Source organism: Theobroma cacao, chromosome 6 (assembly GCF_053813885.1).
Source record: "Theobroma cacao isolate CCN51 chromosome 6, ASM5381388v1, whole genome shotgun sequence".
In the NCBI taxonomy this organism is placed as follows: Eukaryota; Viridiplantae; Streptophyta; class Magnoliopsida; order Malvales; family Malvaceae; genus Theobroma; species Theobroma cacao.
In genome coordinates this window covers 6,217,216-6,237,585 of record NC_142644.1, presented here as the reverse complement: position 1 = coordinate 6,237,585, position 20,370 = coordinate 6,217,216, and the positions used below count along the sequence as shown (strand labels likewise).

Below are 20,370 nucleotides of genomic sequence, written 5' to 3'. Positions count from 1 at the left end.
TTAATTATTATTAATCAAAATATAATTTATCATTTTATATCGCATAATATCAATATGTTATGTTGACATGTTATAATGGATAGTGACGTAGCATATTAATGTGGTATAATGATATAACCACGTAATATTTTTTACCCTTCATTTAGGGGCAAAGTCAAAAGGGTCGCGAGTGACGACAATCGCCACTTCTCAAATTTTAATTTTTTTTATTATGATATGTATAAAACTTTATATATATAGTATAATTATCTTTTATTAACCTCTAATGCGAAATCCTAAATTTGTCTTTATGTTAATGCCACGTAATATGTGACGTTTTGACTATTAGCAGTTAGTTAACTATTAATTATAAGATCTCATTGAGTCCAAAATAAAATATAAGAGTTTAACTAAACGTAACAAAAGAATACAAGTTTATTTAAATTTTCTTCAATAGTTTAGGAATTTTTTAAAATATTATGTCTTTTAAAATTTAATTTGATGAGTTGAGTAACTTCAACTAAATTGATAAAATTACATGAAAATCAAAATAAATCATAAGGTCGATTTATTTTGACGTAAAATATCTTTCAGAAAACATTTTTAAGACTTATACTTGTTTGAAAGACGAAAAATTTATTCCAAATGTAAAACATTTTACCACTCAACTGAAAAAATACTCATTGACCACGTAAAATGTCTTAAGCTCTTGAGAAACATAAGACATTTTTTGAAGAATTGGAAAAACACTCTTGTGCTTGTTTGACGTAACTTATTTTTAGTTATGTACTTCTTAAAAGTAAAAGTTGGGCCAAACAGTATTTTGTAAGAAACTTTTAAAGAAAAAGTAACTTTTTAAAAAAAATTAAAAAAAAGAGCTTAAAAAAAAGCTCTAAACAAAGCTTTCTCTTTTCTTTTTTTTTTTAAAAAGCTCACTTCTTAGAAAAGTTTTTTTTTTTTTTCAAAAAGATCCTTTCTCAAAAAATACCTCATGCCTCTCTCCTTATCAATCTCCTTTTCTCCCCCTTTCTGCAAATCATCCTTCTAGTTTTTTTTTTTTTACAAAAATTAAGGAAAAAGAAAGTTCAAAATTTAGAATTGCATTCAAGTATTATTTTTTCTTTTTCTTTTTGATTTGTTTTTCATCTTATTTTCTATTGTTTTGTTTTTTGGCTTTGAAAACTCTCTTTATTGTTTGATATTTCTCAGTTTATTGTTGACAATTATGTGATGTTTATTTGTTCTTAGCTTCCTTCTGGTATATATAATATTTGTTAATTGTGATTGAAATAATTAGTCAAATAGGTCAATAGTTGTTGAGATAAATTAGATGAAAATTGAAAAGTCAATATTTATACTCGTTTGCGGAAACTCAGTTTTAAAGAATTTTTTCTTTTAGGTATAACAATATACTGCACTACAAGAAAATTTAATTAGACTTTAATTCCTTTGGAAACAAGAATTGCAAAATATCTAAATTTTTTAACAGTGAATTCCACATTTGAGTTGACAGTACCTAATAGATAATGAGACACTCCTTAACAAAATAAATAGCCCATTAAAAAATGAAAAAAAATATGAAAGCTAAAACTTTTATGTTCATACAAGGGAACTTGGTCAGTGAAGACATCAAGACCTTGATAGACTTATATGGAATTAGCTTTGATGATTTGTATAGGAAAATGGGTTATCAAATCAATAGCTAAACATGATTTTTTTGACCCAGTTGGATCCATTATTAATACCACATTGGGTTCTCATGCTTGTATGTAACATCAATTTTGTTCAGCTTTAAAGGTCATAAATTTCAAGTCAATCCTTAAAAATAACAGCAAATATTTTTTTTTATATTATTCTTTATCTTTCAACAATTCATAATATTATTGAAATGCCCCATACTTTGATATGGTGATAAATAAAGTTGGTCGGATGCGAATTGAGACATAATAAGGAACTTTAGGAACCAAAGAGACAAGACAAAATTTTTAGAAAAAAATAATATTTTATTAATGAAATAATATTAAAATATTAATATTTAGCCGGATGTCGAAATCAGTCATGAAGAAAGATCACATGGTTGATCCAAGTGGGGGAGAAGATGTCAAGCTTGACTCTGTAAAATATTTGTCATGACATACATGTGATGGATAGCATGTTTGCATGTTAGGAGAGTCTAAAAAAATTTACAAAATTCGGTATTACACCTAGAGGTACAATAAAGTTGATTTAAGCCTCGAACTAGATCAAATAAAGATTTTAGGGTGAAATTGAAAATTTTAAAGTCCTAGAATGGTTTAATATGGTGATTTGGAGTTCGATGATCAATTTGAAGTCAAATCGAAATTTTCACTGTCCAAGGGCAAAATGATCATTTGCCACCTAAGGACACAATGAGAATTTCTTAAAAAGATTTTTTTTTTTGCCCCATTTGACTTATTGGAGTATAATTTGAGGGTTTGACAGTGAAAAAGTTTAATTTTGATGATTTCTAGAGTGTAAGGGTAAAATCGTAATTTTACCACCCGTGGATAAAATTTGAGATTTTGAGAGAATTTAGATCAAATTTAACAAATTGGAGAATGGTATGAGTATAAGGGATGCAAAATATGTCTATGGGCAATTTTTCAGTTTTTGGGGTAAAAATGTAATTTTTGACTTTTAAGGGGGTAAAAGTGTAAATTTCAAAAAAATTACTCCACCAAGACCTTGGATAAGTCTGAGAATTTTATCTAAGCTATGGATATGTGGGACAAGTGTATGGTGAAAATTGGGAAATAAATGGATGGCTAGAATTTAAGGAATTAATAAAACAAAAAAAATGAATAAAATAATATTATATTGTTTTAGCCTTTAAAAATGTCAAAATTTCCAGAATTCTCATCTTCTTCAAGCCATCCAAACCAGGAAAGAAAAGGAGGGAAAAGAAATAAGAACCCTAGCTAAAAAATTTGGGGAAAATCAAGAGAAATCAAGAAATCAAGCATTAAAAAGGTAAATTTCATTGATTTTTCTTGTGATTTTCACTACCCATGCATTTTTTTCTCATTTCCATGCAAAATTAGAAAGTGGGTATGGACACCCATGCTGGCCAAACCTCCATGGATGAGTTTTGAGCTTGAGTTTTGGTTGATTTTAATTGAATTAAGTGATTTTAGTTAGGTTATATTGAAATATAGCAAAAATAAGCTAGAGAAATAATTTTCTCCCATTGAAACCCACTATGTCGAATTTTCTAGGGGAATATTGGCTGCTGATCTTGATGTTTATTTGAGGAATTATGATGAATTATGAGCCTAGAAAAATAATGGAAATTTTCGAAGCAAAAATACAAATTTTTACCCACTAGGGGTATTTTCATAATTTGCTACTGGGACTGATAATTTGCACCACACTAGGGGACATTAAGTCAATTTGGGTGCAATTGAGGTATAGAAACTGAAAAAAATTAATTTGAAGTTTAAACGGACGCGTATATCAATTTATCGGGTAAAAGATCGAAATAGGCTAACACCGCGTTTAGGCAAAATTTAGACATTTTTGCATATCATATCATGCATATACATTCAGCCTAAAATAACTTATAACTGTTAGACACAATTTAATTGGAATATGTGTCATGGATTATAGCTAGGTGGTGATCCATTTGATACAGGTAAAGGACTGTACCCGCGAACTGAAAATAAGAGTATTTCTACTCCTGATACTGTGAGTAACCTTATCATAATTTTAATTATCTAAAGTATGATTTTAATCGATTTTGATGGAATTTTATGAAAATGAGTTCAAATGGTTAATTTTTGGTTTTACAAATAAAATATGTTTAAATAAAATGATTTTATAAATTGTCTTGAAACGAAATAATGATTTTGAAAAATAGAGTAATTGGAGACCACTGTTATGTTGTAGATTTATGATTTGAATATTTGCATGAATGGTTGAATTAGTATTTATGTTGAAATATATGAAATGTGTATTTAACCTTGAAAGGCTATAAATTACAATAATTGCCATGTCATGCTAGAATGAATTTTATTGTATGGTGGGTTATTTAACTAGCCACTGCAGTAGGCGAGTTTTCGTGGGCCAGCCTATTAGAGGGGCACGGTAAACCCCGTTATATCTTACCTCAGTATGAGAGGCGCGGGTGGATAACTCTTGAGGCTAACTGTCAAACCCTGCTTTGTAAAATAATTATAATGTCATTCACATGCTCGATAGAATGTTTGTATATTTAGGAAGTTCGAAAAATCGTTAAAAGACGATATTGCCCCTAATGGTATCATTAAGTCGATTAAGCCTCGAACTAGTTCAAATAGGAATTTTAAGGTGAAATTAAGAGTTTCACAGTTCAGGGATGACTCAAAATGGTAATTAGGAGTTCGAGAATCAATTCGGAGTCAAACCGGAATTTTCACTATTTAGGGGTAAAATTGTAATTTTTCCACTTGCGGACAAAATTTGAGATTTTGAGAGAATTTAGATCACATTTGACAAATTGGAGAATGATATGAGTATAAGGGATGAAAAGTATGTCTATGGGTAATTTTCAGTTTTTGGGGCAAAAATATAATTTTTGATTTTTACGGGGGCAAAAGTGTAAATTTCAAAAATTACTTCACCAAGACTTTGGATAAGTTTGAGAATTTTATCTAAGTTATGGATATTTTAAGGAATAATGTGTGGTGGAGATTTAAAGCTTAAAAGATAAGAATTTTAAAAAATGGACCAATAATGTAGTGACATGTGGCAAGTTTAGATTATTATATTATTTAACTATAAAAATCAGCCCACACCACCATTTTCTCTTCATTATGGCCGGCCATAGCAAGAAAACAAAGGGGAAAAAAAAACAAAAACCTAGGGGGAGAAATTCAAGGAAAATTTGGTGAAAATTCAAGGAAACAAGTGACAAAAGGTAAAATTTCTTGGTTTTGACTTGTGCTTTACCTTTCCCATGCATTTCCCATCATTTTCCATGGTTGAATCATATGATTTGAGGATGAATTCAATTCTGGAAAAATGGGTTAGGAGAGAGAAACTTGTTAGATTAATTTGATTTTAAGTTATGTTAGTGTTTTAAGTTAGTTTAGCATATTTAGGAACAAAACAACAAGAAAAGAATTTATTTTCCTCCATTACCATTATTGGCCAAATTTTCTAGGGGAATATTGACTGATGATCTTGATGTTTATTTGAGGAATTATGATGAATAATGATGAATTATGAGTCTAGAAAAATAATGGGAATTTTCGGAGCAAAAATACGAATTTTTACCCATTAGGGGTATTTTCGTAATTTGCTATCAGGACTGATAATTTGCACCACACTGAGGGACATTAAGTCAATTTGGGTGCAATTGAGGTATAGAAACTGAAAAAAATTAATTTGAGATTAAATTGGACGCGTTAGTAATTTAATCGGGTAATAGGCCGAATTAGGTTAGCACCGCATTTAAGCGGTAGTCGGATAAGTTGCATGTCATATCATGCATATATACCGAGCCTGAATTGATTTTATAATGGTCAAGCATTGATGTGGCGAATTATGTATTGTACATTGTGGATAGGTGGTGAGCAAATTACACTGGTAAAAGTACCAAAATTGTGCTTGAAGACTGGGATTAGGAGTACATCGACTCCTAGAACTGTGAGTGGATAATTTATCGTCTTAAATATCTAGAGTAATTATACTTGTTTGATGCTTTTATTGAATGGTGAATTTAAATTATAAAATATTATGTTTTCCAATTAAAATGTTTTTTAATAAAAATGAGATTTATACTGGTTTTGAAATAAAATATTATTTTGGGAAAATTGAGTATATGAAGACTGTGTTAAAATTTATGATCTTATATGTTATTGAAATTGTGGCTTATGACACTATGGTAGCATGATGGCTAAATTTTTGGGGTTGGCATGAAATATATGAACAATTTTGGATTGGTCTCGGTAGACTGGATTAAATTTTATTCGCCATATTAAGCTACTGGAAATTTTATGGGTCTGGTGGTATATTAAACGGTCACTGCAGTGGTGGAGGTTTCCGTGGACTGCCTATGAGAGGGGCACGGTAACTCAATTATATACTTACCTCCGGGGGGAGATGCTGGGTGAAGTATCTCCTGAGGTATGATTTGAGTGCACCTCACGTTCGGGCCACCACATGAGAGTGAGACTCAGCCAACGCCAAGGAACGGCTGTGTGTCAAATGTGGAAACATGTTTATGGGTATGGGTCATTGAACAGCCTTGGCGGTCTCAGTGGGATACCTTGACGAAGGTACTTGCGAGAATGATTTTGGCAGGGGCCAAGTTTAAAAAATTCATAAGCCGGGAAATTTTGATGAAAATAAATTGTTTGGTATAGATTGAAACTATATTTGTGTTATGAACATTATTGAGATATAACGTTTTTATATTATCTCCATTTACTCGGCTTTAGATGCTTTTGATGGTAATTGTTTACTCACTGGGATTATTTAATCTCACCCCTCTTCCTATCCATTTTTCAGGCTCAGGACAGTTTGTTGATAGTTGATTAAGACGAGAATTAATCTCGAAGTTGCATCATAGGAAGTAAGGGTTCGTAGCTCTACACTTTCTTGGTTAGTTGGGGGCCCACGTGTCACTGTAAACGAAATTTCATACTTTAATTATCTTTATTACTATATGAATAAATTTATTTTACTCTTACGCTACAAAAGTTATTTTAGGAAGACTTTGAAAATATTGTGTTTTAAGAAAATAGAATATTTTATTTAATGTTTTTATTATATTCAAATAGCTATAATTTTACTTTAAACGAATGTTGTAGACTTCAAAATTTAATTTAAATCATGAAATATGTGTTTCCACTTACATATTACATTTTTCGGATTTCAAAATTTTTCAAAAAAAAAATTGACGAAAATGCCCCTGTGAGCTAGAAAATAATATTTTATTGTTTTGAGTTGGAACCAACTTATGTTTTCTTGAAATGCGAGATTTAATAACTGTCGCTCACCGGGGAGATGCGGAAGTTGAAGCTAAGCCTTGCGGGGTTTCGATCGGCATTCGGGGTAATGAGTGCTTATCGGGACATCGCGGCGGTTGTCACTGGCTCGATGGGAGTTCCGGGTCCTGACACTAACAGTTTTAGAGTTCACTTCACACCGAACCACCTCGTGATGATGAACTCCGCTAACGCCAAGGAACGACTATATTTTCAAAATAAAAACATGATTTATGTGTTCAAAACTTTTTAACAGCCTTGGCGGACTCGGTTGGGATAGCCCTCGATCAAGGTATCCCTGATAACTGAGTATGATAATGATTTTAGCACGAGCCAAAGTTTTAAGAAGTTCATAAGCCATACTGATTACTTGATTTAAATAAATTGATTTCATTTGGTTGAAATAAGTCGAAAGATGATAAATTACAATTTAATGAAATGTTTTAATAGTCTTTTTTTACTCACTTTTAGATATTTTAAATGATATTTGTTTACTTACTAGGATTATATAATCTCACCACCCTCATTTTCACCCATTTCAGGCTCAGGATAGTTGGTAGATAGCTCATTTCTTCGAGGATTACAATTGGACTAGCATCCTCAAAATATGTAGGTTTATCTCTCTAGATACTTTTGGTCATTCGTAGACCCACGTGTCACTGCAAATTTAATTTTATACTTTGATTATCTGTATTACAATATATATGAATTTATTTTGCTTTTACGTTGTAAAAAATTATTTATGCAGTGTTCTTAAAATATTGTTTTATGAGAAAATTAAATATTTTATTAAATATTTTTATTTTATACTAATAGTCATAATTTCATTTTAAACGAATGTTTTAGACATCCAAAATTATTTCTGATTATTTAATATGTGTTTTCCACTTGCATACTACATTTTTAATTGATTTTGAGATTTTTAGAAAAAAATGACCAAAATACCCTTGTGAGAGGAAAATTATTATTTTATTTGTTTTAAGTTGAAAATTGCTTAAAATTTTTTAGAACGCGATATTCGGCAACGGTTACTCACAGGGGAAATGAGAAGCTGATATTAAAGCCTTGCGGGGTTCCGATTGACATTTCGGGTAATGAGTGTCGATTGGGGCATCGTGACGGTTGTCTCGAGCTCGATGGGAGTTCCGGGTCATGACAATTTTTGGTGGTATCAGAGGTTTTGGTTTTAAAGATAAGAGTTTTTGGTTTTAAAGTTATTTAAAAACTACAGTGTCAGTGTGACCCGAGTTAAGTTAAGTTAGGCTTGATAGAATAGAATACGTGCATCTGCACATAGAATTTGGAGCTGTTTAGACTCGTTCTATTTCTTTTTATAGATCTTATGGGAACATAGGTCATAGACAGGGAGCTGTATGAACTCTTGTTCTCAGTAATCCACTTCTTTGTTAATGTCATGCAAAAGTCATAAGTAGGGTCGTCGTCTGGGTTTAAGATGCTACCCATGACACGAGCCAGTGTTAGAGAGATCTTAAAACGAATGCTCTTAATGAAATATTAATGAAATGATATATCCCTTCGATTAAGGATGGAGAAATTTGGAGTTGGACTAATAGGCCGTGATAATTTATTCATTTGGTGGAGTTATAATTGAACTCATGGTTGTCAATTGGAAAAAGATTTGGGGACTATGAGATTTCAAGAATTGATTAGACCTAGTATAGTTCATGGATATAAGCACGTGAATTAACTCGAGAGTGAGTGTCAATGATTACTATAATTGATGTGTGGTCATGAAGTAAGAAGTTAGTAAACAAATCTGCTCTAAGGATGAGCTTGAACTTAGCTATGCATAGAAAAAAAGGGAGCCAAGGGATTAAAGGACTAAATGTGGAATTGGCAGCTTGAGGTTAAATGACTTGGAAATGTCGAATCTATTCTAAGTGCCATATGAAGTTCTATAATTGAGATTGATTACAAATTACTTGAAAGATCAATTTAAAAGTTTATTCGGTTCAAAGTGTGGCCTACGATACGAATGATCAGTCTTGAAGGTGATCTCCCCAAAGTAAGGAATTTAGAAAATGTTGATGCTTGGATATACTCTAAGAGAGAGAACTTCTGCATCCTAAGTTTAAGACAACTTTGATCTTATGATCGCAAAGGCAAGATGTAATAACTAAGTAAATTTTTCGCTTAACAAATGTGATTGGTTATTGATGGATAAAGTCAAGATCTTAACATTTAGCGATGTACAATTTGATAATTATGTATTTAAGAGTTATTTGGAGACAATTCCTTCATCAAATTTGCACTAAATGCTATGGTAAAGGCATATCAATGTCAATATAGAAATGTATCCAGGAATGATCTTAACATATCACCAAAGGAGAATTAAACATGTTGAAATTAATGTTTTAATAGTGTGCATATGATCGGAAGCTAGTTTATAAGTTGTAGTTTTCATGATCATGAATATATAAAGATTATCAATATATGGACATACACTTGGAGTTGTAATTTACAAGTTTGAAGTATTTAAGATATGATTAAATGGAATTGGCATTAGTTAAGGTACATAAATCTTTTAATTAAATTCTATGGAGTATGCATGATAGTAGAATGGAGGAATATAGTGTCGTGATACTATATGGCGAAGTTACTATACAATATGGAAAGAGTGTTCTAAAGTGAGATTTATTGACTGATGATAAGTGATGTGTAATCTGAGATACATGTAGCGATAAATAAATTTGGAGATTTTTGCTTAATCAAATTTGTACTAAATGATATGGTAAAAATATATGAATGGTAGCTACAAAATAAATACGTTAAATCAATGGTCTGATCACCCACTTGTGATAAAAAGTTAGTCTTGCTAATTGTGGTATAGACTCAGAGGGAAACCACACGAGTATGAATAATTGAGGTAGTAGTTTTAAAGGTGGAAGAGTTGCTGGAATAAAGTGAATTCAAATAGTTGCAACGCCATAGTACTAACTATCAAACGCTGTCGCGTTAAGAACCCCTAGTGGCTAGAAAGCAAGAATAAATTATGAGCAGCATAAAGATGAAACTCACGAGTTGAAATATGGTTATTGGTTTTGATGCTAAGCTTTATTGTTGGAGTCTTAAGTGCATTGGGGAGGTATTAAGATAAAGATGATGAGTGAAATTGCTAAGTTTCTTTATTGCCTTATGTATGGGCATGTAAGGGAAAGAAAAGTTAGAGAGTTTTTGAGATGGCTACATAAAAATAAATAAATTAACATGTGGAGTGTTAACAGGAATAATATGTTGACTAAAGTCAAATCTTAAGAAATAAAGTGAATCTTGTAAAAGGTTAAAGAGGAAGTGAGGGAAAGGTTAGATGAATATATGAGATGTTGATAAGAGATGTCAATACCAAGTGATGAGAGTGTGAATGGAGATTTCAAGAATGATATAGCAAATGAGTTTATATAGAATATTGTTATGAGAATGTACTAATCTTGTCTTGACTTTGTTGAAAGGAAAAGATTAGTGACAACACAAGTAAATTACGGGGTATGATAGAAACCCTTGGAGATAAATTGAAGCATGAGTAGTTGGGCATGCCTTTATGGAAATGATATACTTGGAGTATGAAAGAGCAAATAAGTGATTAAAAGTTTCAAGAATATTTAAACACCTTTGAGGAAGAATTATAAATTATACGAGATGAGTATAAGATGTGTGATTTTGAAACTTGCTGAGGAGCCAAATCGCTAAGTCACAAGTTAAGTGATCATATGTTGTGAGACATAAGTCTAAGGTAGATATTCCAAAGGAAATACACAAGAAGAGTTTTGCTACGGATTTTGTGGAAGCGAGCACTAAATTATGTGGCTGTAAAAAAGAAGCCGTAAGTTGGAAGTGAAATTCGTATTGACATTGAAAAGTACTTAGAAGAACCTTATTTCAAGTCTTACAGTTTTAAGTACAAACTATAGATTGGTCTAGGGAGAATGATATCACATTAGTATGGAAGAACAGAATAAAGGATGACTGAAGATAATTTGGATAATGAAGCTTGATAATGAATAAAGGGGAATGTAGTCCAAGGCATGTGAACACATGGATCTCTATACATAATGAGAGATGTCGACATTTGAAAATGCATGTACATATGTATATATGAAATTATTAATTTTACTAACTAAAGTGAAGAATGGTTCTCAGTAATTGGGAGATTCTGAAATAGTGTCCAGAGAGGTCAGCGAACTAAAGTGTTAACAGACATGCAATGAACGATTAAAGTTATGAGTGATTTTGAAGGTAAACCTTGGATTGTTTAAGTTCTTAATGGAACTCTATTAAAGGAAGGGTATGGACTAGTATAAGATGAATGAATTAAGGTTGAGAAATTTGGTATGGAGCAAATTAATAAAATGATGATTAGGTATACATAAGTAAGTATGATATGTGATCGAAATCGGTATAATTGAGATGAAGTTATGGTTCAAATTTAATAAGAGTGATAAAGGTATGCTTGGTGACTCGATATAAGAAATCATGATTGTGAAAAATACTGCTGATCTGGTTTCAAAGGATGATAATTGCCATAAATAAAGCATTTAATTGAACTGAAGGTGAACGAGGTAAATAAATTGAATGTCCCTATAGAAGGAAAAAGGAATAGGATCATAGAAAGAGATTGTTAACACAATATCGACGTGAATTCGAGGATGAATTCTATTTAATTGGGGGAGATTGAAATGCCCCATACTTTGATATGGTGATAAATAAAGTTGGTCGGATGCGAATAGAGACATAATAAGGAACTTTAGGAACCAAAGAGATAAGACAAAATTTTTAGAAAAAAATAATATTTTATTAATGAAATAATATTAAAACATTAAAGCCGGATGTCGAAATCAGTCATGAAGAAGGATCACATAGTTGATCCAAGTGGGGGAGAAGATGTCAAGCTTGACTCTGTAAAATATTTGTCATGACATACATGTGATGGATAACATGTTTGCATGCTAGGAGAGTTTCGAAAAATTTACAAAATTCGGTATTACACTTAGAGGTATAATAAAGTTGATTTAAGTCTAGAACTAGATCAAATAAAGATTTTAGGGTGAAATTGAAAATTTTAAAGTCCCAGAATGGTTTAATATGGTGATTTGGAGTTCAATGATCAATTTGGAGTCAAATCGGAATTTTCACTATCCAAGGGCAAAATGGTCATTTGCCACCTAAGAACACAATGGGAATTTTTAGAAAAGACTTTTTTTTGGCCCCATTTCACTTATTGGAGTATAATTTGAGGGTTTGGCAGTGAAAAAGTTTAATTTCAGTGATTTTTAGAGTGTAGGGGTAAAATCGTAATTTTAGCACTCGTGGACAAAATTTGAGATTTTGAGAGAATTTAGATCAAATTGGAGAATGGTATGAGTATAAGGGATGAAAAATATGTCTATGGGTAATTTTTCAGTTTTTGAGGTAAAAATGTAATTTTTGACTTTTACGGGGGTAAAAGTGTAAATTTCAAAAAAATTACTCCACCAAGACTTTGGATAAGTTTGAGAATTTTATCTAAGCTATGGATATGTGGGACAAGTGTATGGTGAAAATTTGGAAATAAATGGATGGCTAGAATTTAAGGAATTAATAAAACAAAAAAAATGAATAAAATAATATTATATTATTTTAACCTTTAAAAATGTCAAAATTTCCATAATTCTCATCTTCTTCAAGCCATCCAAACCAGGAGAGAAAAGGAGGGAAAAGAAATAAGAACCCTAGCTGAAAATTTTGGGGAAAATCAAGAGAAATCAAGAAATCAAGCATTAAAAAGGTAAATTTCATTGATTTTCCTTGTGATTTTCACTACCCATGCATTTTTTTTCTCATTTCCATGCAAAATTAGAAAGTGGGTATGGACACCCATGCTGGCCAAACCTCCATGGATGAGTTTTGAGCTTGAGTTTTGGTTTATTTTAATTGAATTAAGTGATTTTAGTTAGGTTATATTGAAATATAGCAAAAATAAGCTAGAGAAATAATTTTTCTCCCATTGAAACCCATTATGCCAAATTTTCTAGGGGAATATTGGCTGCTGATCTTGATGTTTATTTGAGGAATTATGATGAATAATGATGAATTATGAGCCTAGAAAAATAATGAGAATTTTCGAAGCAAAAATATGAATTTTTACCCACTAGGGGTATTTTCATAATTTACTATCGAGATTGATAATTTGCACCACACTGGGGGACATTAAGTCAATTTGGGTGCAATTGAGGTATAGAAACTGAAAAAAATTAATTTGGAGTTTAAACGGACGCGTATATCGATTTATTCGGTAAAAGACCGAAATAGACTAACACCGCGTTTAGGCAAAATTTAGACATTTTTGCATATCATATCATGCATATACATCGAGCCTAAAATAGCTTATGACTGTTAGACACAATTTAATTGAAATATGTGTTATGGATTATGGCTAGGTGGTGATCCATTGGATACGGGTAAAGGACTGTACCCGCGTACTGAAAATAAGAGTATTTCTACTCCTGATACTGTGAGTAACCTTATCATCATTTTAATTATCTAAAGTATGATTTTAATCGATTTTGATGGAATTTTATGAAAATGAGTTTAAATGGTTAATTTTTGGTTTTACAAATAAAATATGTTTAAATAAAATGATTTTATAAATTGTCTTGAAACGAAATAACGATTTTGAAAAATAAAGTAATTGGAGACCACTAGTATGTTGTAGATTTATGATTTGAATAAATGGCTTATGATAATATTTGCATGAATGGCTGAATTGGTATTTATGTTGAAATATATGAAATGTGTATTTAGCCTTGAAAGGTTGTGAATTACAATAATTACCATGTCATGCTAAAATGAATTTTATTGTATGGTGGGTTATTTAACTAGCCACTGCAGTAGGCGGGTTTCCGTGGGCCAACTTATTAGAGGGCATGGTAAACCTCGTTATATCTTACCTCAGTATGAGAGGCGCGAGTGGATAACTCTTGAGGCTAACAGTTTTAGAGTTCACTTCATGCCGAACCACCTCATGATGATGAACTCTGCTAACGCCAAGGAACGGTTATATTTTCAAAATAAAAACATGATTTATGTGTTCAAAACTTTTTAACAGCCTTGGAGAACTCGGTTGGGATAGCCCTCGATCAAGGTATCCCTGATAACTAAGTATGATAATGATTTTGGCACGAGCCAAAGTTTTAAGAAGTTCATAAGCCATATTGATTACTTGATTTAAATAAATTGATTTCATTTGGTTGAAATAAGTCGAAAGATGATAAATTACAATTAAATGAAATGTTTTAATAGTCTCCTTGTACTCGCCTTTAGATATTTTAAATGATATTTGTTTACTCACTGGGATTATATAATCTCACCACCCTCCTTTCTATCCATTTCAGGTTTAGGATAGTCGGTAGATAGCTCATTTCTTCGAGGATTACAATTGGACTAGCATCCTCAAAATATGTAGGTTTATCTCTCTAGATACTTTTGGTCATTCGTGGGCTCACGTGTCACTGCAAATTTAATTTTATACTTTGATTATCTGTATTACAATATATATGAATTTATTTTGCTTTTACGTTGTAAAAAATTATTTATGTAGTGTTCTTAAAATATTGTTTTATGAGAAAATTAAATATTTTATTAAATATTTTTATTTTATACTAATAGTCATAATTTCATTTTAAACGAATGTTTTAGACATCCAAAATTATTTCTGATTATGAAATATGTGTTTTCCACTTGCATACTACATTTTTAATTGATTTTGAGATTTTTGGAAAAAAATAACCAAAATACCCCTATGAGACGAAAATTATTATTTTATTTGTTTTAAGTTGAAAATTGCTTAAAATCTTTTAGAACGCGATATTCGGCAACGGTTACCCACAAGGGAAATGAGAAGCTGATATTAAAGCCTTGTGGGATTTCGGTTGACATTTCGGGTAATGAGTGTCGATCAGGGCATTACGGCAGTTGTCACGAGCTCGAGAGGAGTTCCGGGTTGTGACAATTATTAGGGAAATTATATTTTTTTTCAAACTTATCTTTTTTATTTGATTCGAGTTTTTTCACTTAATTTATTAAATACCTTTTAGAGTAATTTTAATCAAAATTAAAGTTTATATAAGTTATTTTTCAAAACAGCTTATTTATAATGAGAGCTTATGAAAGGTAAATTTATCAAACAATTTTAACTTAATTTTAAAAGTTATTATTTTTTATAAGAGTTTTATAATAACTTTTAAACTAAAAAAAAAAGGTCAGGCCAAACATGCTTTTATACTAAAAATAGTAGTATAGGTTTGCTAAACATTAATATTTAACTTAAAATGTTTAAAAAAATTAAAAATATTAATATTTAACTAAAAAATTTAACTTAAAATATTAATATTAAATTATTAAAAAAATATTTTTAATGAAATCATTCAATGCAATTAAAATTTTTATTTATAAATTGAATAAATCTTACTAATAATTATAATAAAAAATATTTCAATGATTGTCACTTAATGAATACACATTTATAAATATAAGTTGTAACACTCCCGATTTTCAATATGAACTCTTTTTACTTGAAACTATACTTGTGTGTCAAAAGAATGAGTTTTTTTTTTAAATACGATATGTATTTGAGGACCTTTGATAATGTGTAGAATATGTTAAGTATAGTGAAAATTGTGAGAAATAACCCTTCTCATAAGCTCAACTCAAAAATGGCCATCATAATAATTTTAACTGTTTTTACTTAATTTTTGACATGACTTGACAACAATGCCTTTTAAACAATTTCAAACAAAGCAAATGGTCACTATAATACCCCGTACTTTGATATGGTAGCTAATAGAGCTTATTGGATACCAATTAAGGTTAATTAAAGTGTTTAAGAGTGTTGAAGGGTAAAAAGAATATTTTATAATAAAATATTTCCTATGCGATAAAATAATAATAAAATAATAATATCTTATTAAGGTCGAAGTTGTGGAGTTAAAGAAGTGCTATAGAGCTAAACTAGAGCAAAATAAGATGTTTTGGAGCCCTAAAAGGCTAGAGAAAAATTTTGAACTAAGATAATAATTTTTGGATAAAATAATATTAAAATAATATCAATGTCAAATTGGTTATATTACTCGCAGAATGTGTGATTTGTACAATTTGTTTAAGTGGGAGAGTGGAAGTAAGGAAGAATTTTGAAGAAAGCTTTAATGGGGCCCACGTGCTTTCATTAAATTAAAGTGAAAAAGAGTAAGTATATATTTAAATATTATGGTGACACTTTGGAGGAATATGAATTTGATATTCTATTTGTACAAGTGTAAAGAAGGAAAAATAGAACGGAATTGAAATAAAAGAATGATGGGAGGATCTAATTAAAAAGAATAAGAAGTTGAAAGGTGGAATTGTAAATAATGAAAAGTTAAGAGAATATTTGATGTATATATTTGTGTTAAGAAAAGCAAGATGAAATTCAAGTAGGATGCAAGTGAAATGCAAGTGAGATTACTTAGCTTGATGGAATTTGCATGTGAAGTTACTATTACATGCAAATTATTGCATGAAAAAAAAAATGAAGTTAGTGGGAAACATGTGGGACCCCACCATGTGAAAGTTGATAAAGAGAAAAAGAACAAAAAGTATTTAAGTGAAAGAAAACCATGGTTTGGCAAAGATAGCCCATGGTAAACAAAGTAAGGATGGTAATGTGATTTGAAAAGAAAAAGGTATAATCTTAGCATGAAATATTATTGGGTGATAAGGTGGCATTAAAAGGAAATGTATGTGAAATGAAATGCAAATGAAATAAAAGGAAAAATGCCAAAAAATTACTAAGCTTTGGGCAATCCGCCCATGAGAGAAATGGAAAGGAAAGGGCACTTTTACAAGGCCATTTCAAACTTGTTCCTTGTTATGTCCGCCCATACCAAAGTGGAAGCAAACAAATGAGTTGTCTTGAGAGATCCGCCCCATTTGGAAGAGAAATGAAAAGAAAAATGGCTTTGTGAGGCTTTCACCCTAAGAGAAGAGGAAGAGTTGAGAGAAAAGAAAGAGAGAATCAGCCTTGAAAGCAAAAAGAGGGAAGAAAGGTGAAAAAAGAAAAGAGAAAGGAGAAAAAAGAAAAAAACTTGGAGGAGGCTTGGTTTTGGAAAAGATTGGAGAAAAATCGAAAGGTTTTCTCTTGCATGCCATTGTTGGAGCTTGAAGGAGAAAGTGAAGGTTCAGCTTGGTGATTCTAAGGTAAGAAAGCTGAAAGTTATCATTTTGTTTGAATGCATGCCTTTTGAACTGAATGTAATGTGAGATTGTGCTTATGGTAGCTAAGAAATATCAAGGAAAAAGACTAGAAATGACAAGGAAGAACATGGATCATCCACGGGTTCAACCAAGTTATGGTAAGTAGAACTTTGATTTTGGTTATGGATTTTTTGAGGAAATGAGTTGGTAATTGTGTGAGAATGTTTGTGGCAGCAAAGATCCTCCAAGATTTGAAATAAATAAATCCATGCATGTGGGTTGATCTTAGAAGTATGGTGATTTTGAGCAAGACAAGTAATGGGTAAGTGTTTTGAACCTTGAGATCATAAATGGAAAGGAGAAATAAGATGTGCATTGATTGTTTATGCTTGTGGTAGTAATGGTGACCAAGGATGTGAGGATTTTCTGAAATATATGTGGAATCCAAGCTAAAGACCGAAAGGTAAGCCTACAATGTGAGTACATTATGTTGTGTTGGCTTTGGTTAGTTGAAAGTATGTGGATTGCATGATAAATTATTATGAATGATGAGGATGAAAAATGTGAAATTAGATTAAGGATTAATTGATTGAAGTGTTGCCAGTACATGTGGGCTCGAGGGGAGTACCGGGTCGTGACAACCGCCACGGTGTCCCGATAGGCACTCATTACCCGAAATGCCAACTAGAACCCCGCAAGGCTTTAATATCAGTTTCTCATTTTTCCTGTGAGTAACCGTTGCCAAATATCATGTTCTACGAGATTTTAAACTATATCCAACTTAAAACAATAAAAAAATAATTTTTGTCTCATAGGGGTATTTCAATCATTTTTCCTCAAAAATTTCGATACCAGCTAATAATGTAGTATATAAGTGCAGAACACATATTTCAAAATCAAAAATAAATTTAGATGTCTAAAACATTCATTTAAAGTGAAATTATGACTGTTATAATAAAATAAAAATATTAAACAAAATATTCTATTTTCTTATAAAACAATATTTTTAGAACACTGTGTAAATAGTTTTTACAGTGTAAAAGCAAAATAAATTCCTACATATAATAGTACAGATAACTAGAGTATGAAATTTAATTTACAGTAACATGTGGATCCCCAAATGACAAAAATGAACGAATGCTGCAAACCTATAGTTTTTGAGGAAGTAAAGCCAATTGTAGCCTTCGACGATATCAGCTATCTACAGCTTATACTGAGCCTAAAATGGGTAGAAAGGAGGGTGATGAGATTATAAAATCTCAATGAGTAAATAGACATCATCATAAACATCTAGAGTTGAGTACATGGAGACGATAAAATAAATCATTGTAAATTGGGTCATAGCATTAGAACACATTTCATTCAAAATACGTAACTGTCGTAATGTGAAGGTCCGGGAACCTGACCGCTAGACGTGGTGTGATTTGGGAGTCGCCACCAATTTTTTTTTCCTAGGTGTGATTGGCCACCCTATTTTGTCATACTCAACGAAATCTTAAATTAATTTTAGGTCCATCAAAAGAACGATAAATTGGTCTACATATCTTTTATATTTGGGTTCGAGAGTACGGTTACGCATGGAGAAGGATTAACTCCCCTGTGACACCCATTCCACAAACGGTACCATTTAATCATATATTATCCTAACCCATTAATTTTATTCTTATGTTTCCTTAATTGTTATTTATTTATTTCATCTTTTATTAGAATATTTTATTTCATTTTTTACGAGTTTAACATGCACATAATGCAATTGTGAAATGCGTGGCATAAAATCAAGATAATGCCAAACGAAAATCCTTTATTAAGTGTACTTTCCGAATCCGTCCATCGTACTGGTGGGATCCAAAAGTATTCTCTCACCTAGGGAAATACTTTAGCAACTAGCCTTCGCAAGTTTACTTAGTAGATCCCATCATCGGGATAGTCATTTATGAGTAAAAAATAGTGTTTTCATGAATGCAAATCCTAATACGGGTAAAAGCCTTTTATTAAAAATATTTCTCTAGGCCCTCCCATCATACTGGTGGAGTTCGGAGGTATCTTTTCACCTAGGGAGTTTACCGATGAAACTCGCCTTCGTAAGCTTCCTCGAAAAGTCCCATCATTGGGGTTTAGACTCGTATACACAATATATCTATATGCCATGACATTCTACAATGCAACTATGACATATGTCATGCTTATGAAAGTCATTATTTTATTATTGACCCCTAATGTATCCTTTTTTATTTCCTTAAGACTTCCATTTTCTATCATTTTTTCTTTATAAATATGTATATCATGGGTTATAAATATGTTCATTTGTTATCTAAGTGTATTCTTAGTAAGACATCTTATTTCATAATTATATACAATTTTGATTCAATGTCACCCCTTTTATTATATATTTTGTTCACCTAGTGTTTACCATGCATGCACTCATTATTATGAATTTCCATTATTAAATGTCTTAATATTTAATTAGTATTATATTGTAGCTTTTTATATTTATCCTTTTGACAAGCATATGCTATTTGTTTTTTTATATTTATTATATTCATTTCTATATTTTGACTAACTTATTGTATAATAATTTTTTGATTAAAAATTAGAAACACTGGGATTTTAGAATTAAGACCCTTCCATCGTACTGGTGGAGTCCTAATTTAATTCCCAAACCTAGGAAGAATGCCTTCCGGAATTGCGACTCCTCGCGTTCCGAAAGACAATCCCATCATTGGTATTGATCCCCAAAACAACCATTATATTTTATATGTTTATAATTTTTACTATATTATATCCTTTTATCTTCTACATGTACCTATATGTATATGAATTTGCATAATTAAGAATCTTATTGCTATCACATACTTTTTTTGAATTTTCATAACTAACTTCGATTTTACTTATTTAGTTTTATTTTTCACTGCCAAATATTTATTTTATTTTTTCATATTTTTGTTTTTAACTTAGATATGCTATTATTATTTTACAAGTTAAACATTCATTATATATGTATTTATACTAAATCTATTATTCTAAAATTAAATGTTTATTTATCTCTTTATTTATGGTTTTACCTACTTTAAGACATCATATAATTTTATAATATATTTTAATTTAAATGAAACAAAAATTTTAAACACTAAGTTTTTCTCTAGATTACAAGTGGGTAAGCCTCAATAAACACAATCAA

General features: G+C 30.9%; 1 long non-coding RNA gene across 1 annotated transcript; it reads left to right on the top strand.

Moving 5' to 3' along the window:
* Nucleotides 1–4,825: 4,825 nt before the first annotated feature.
* On the top strand, nt 4,826–6,739 carry LOC148762021 (uncharacterized). Its single transcript, XR_016026887.1, has 3 exons — nt 4,826–4,894; nt 5,546–5,625; nt 6,490–6,739. It is a non-coding gene; the product is annotated as an uncharacterized LOC148762021 (long non-coding RNA).
* Nucleotides 6,740–20,370: the final 13,631 nt, after the last annotated feature.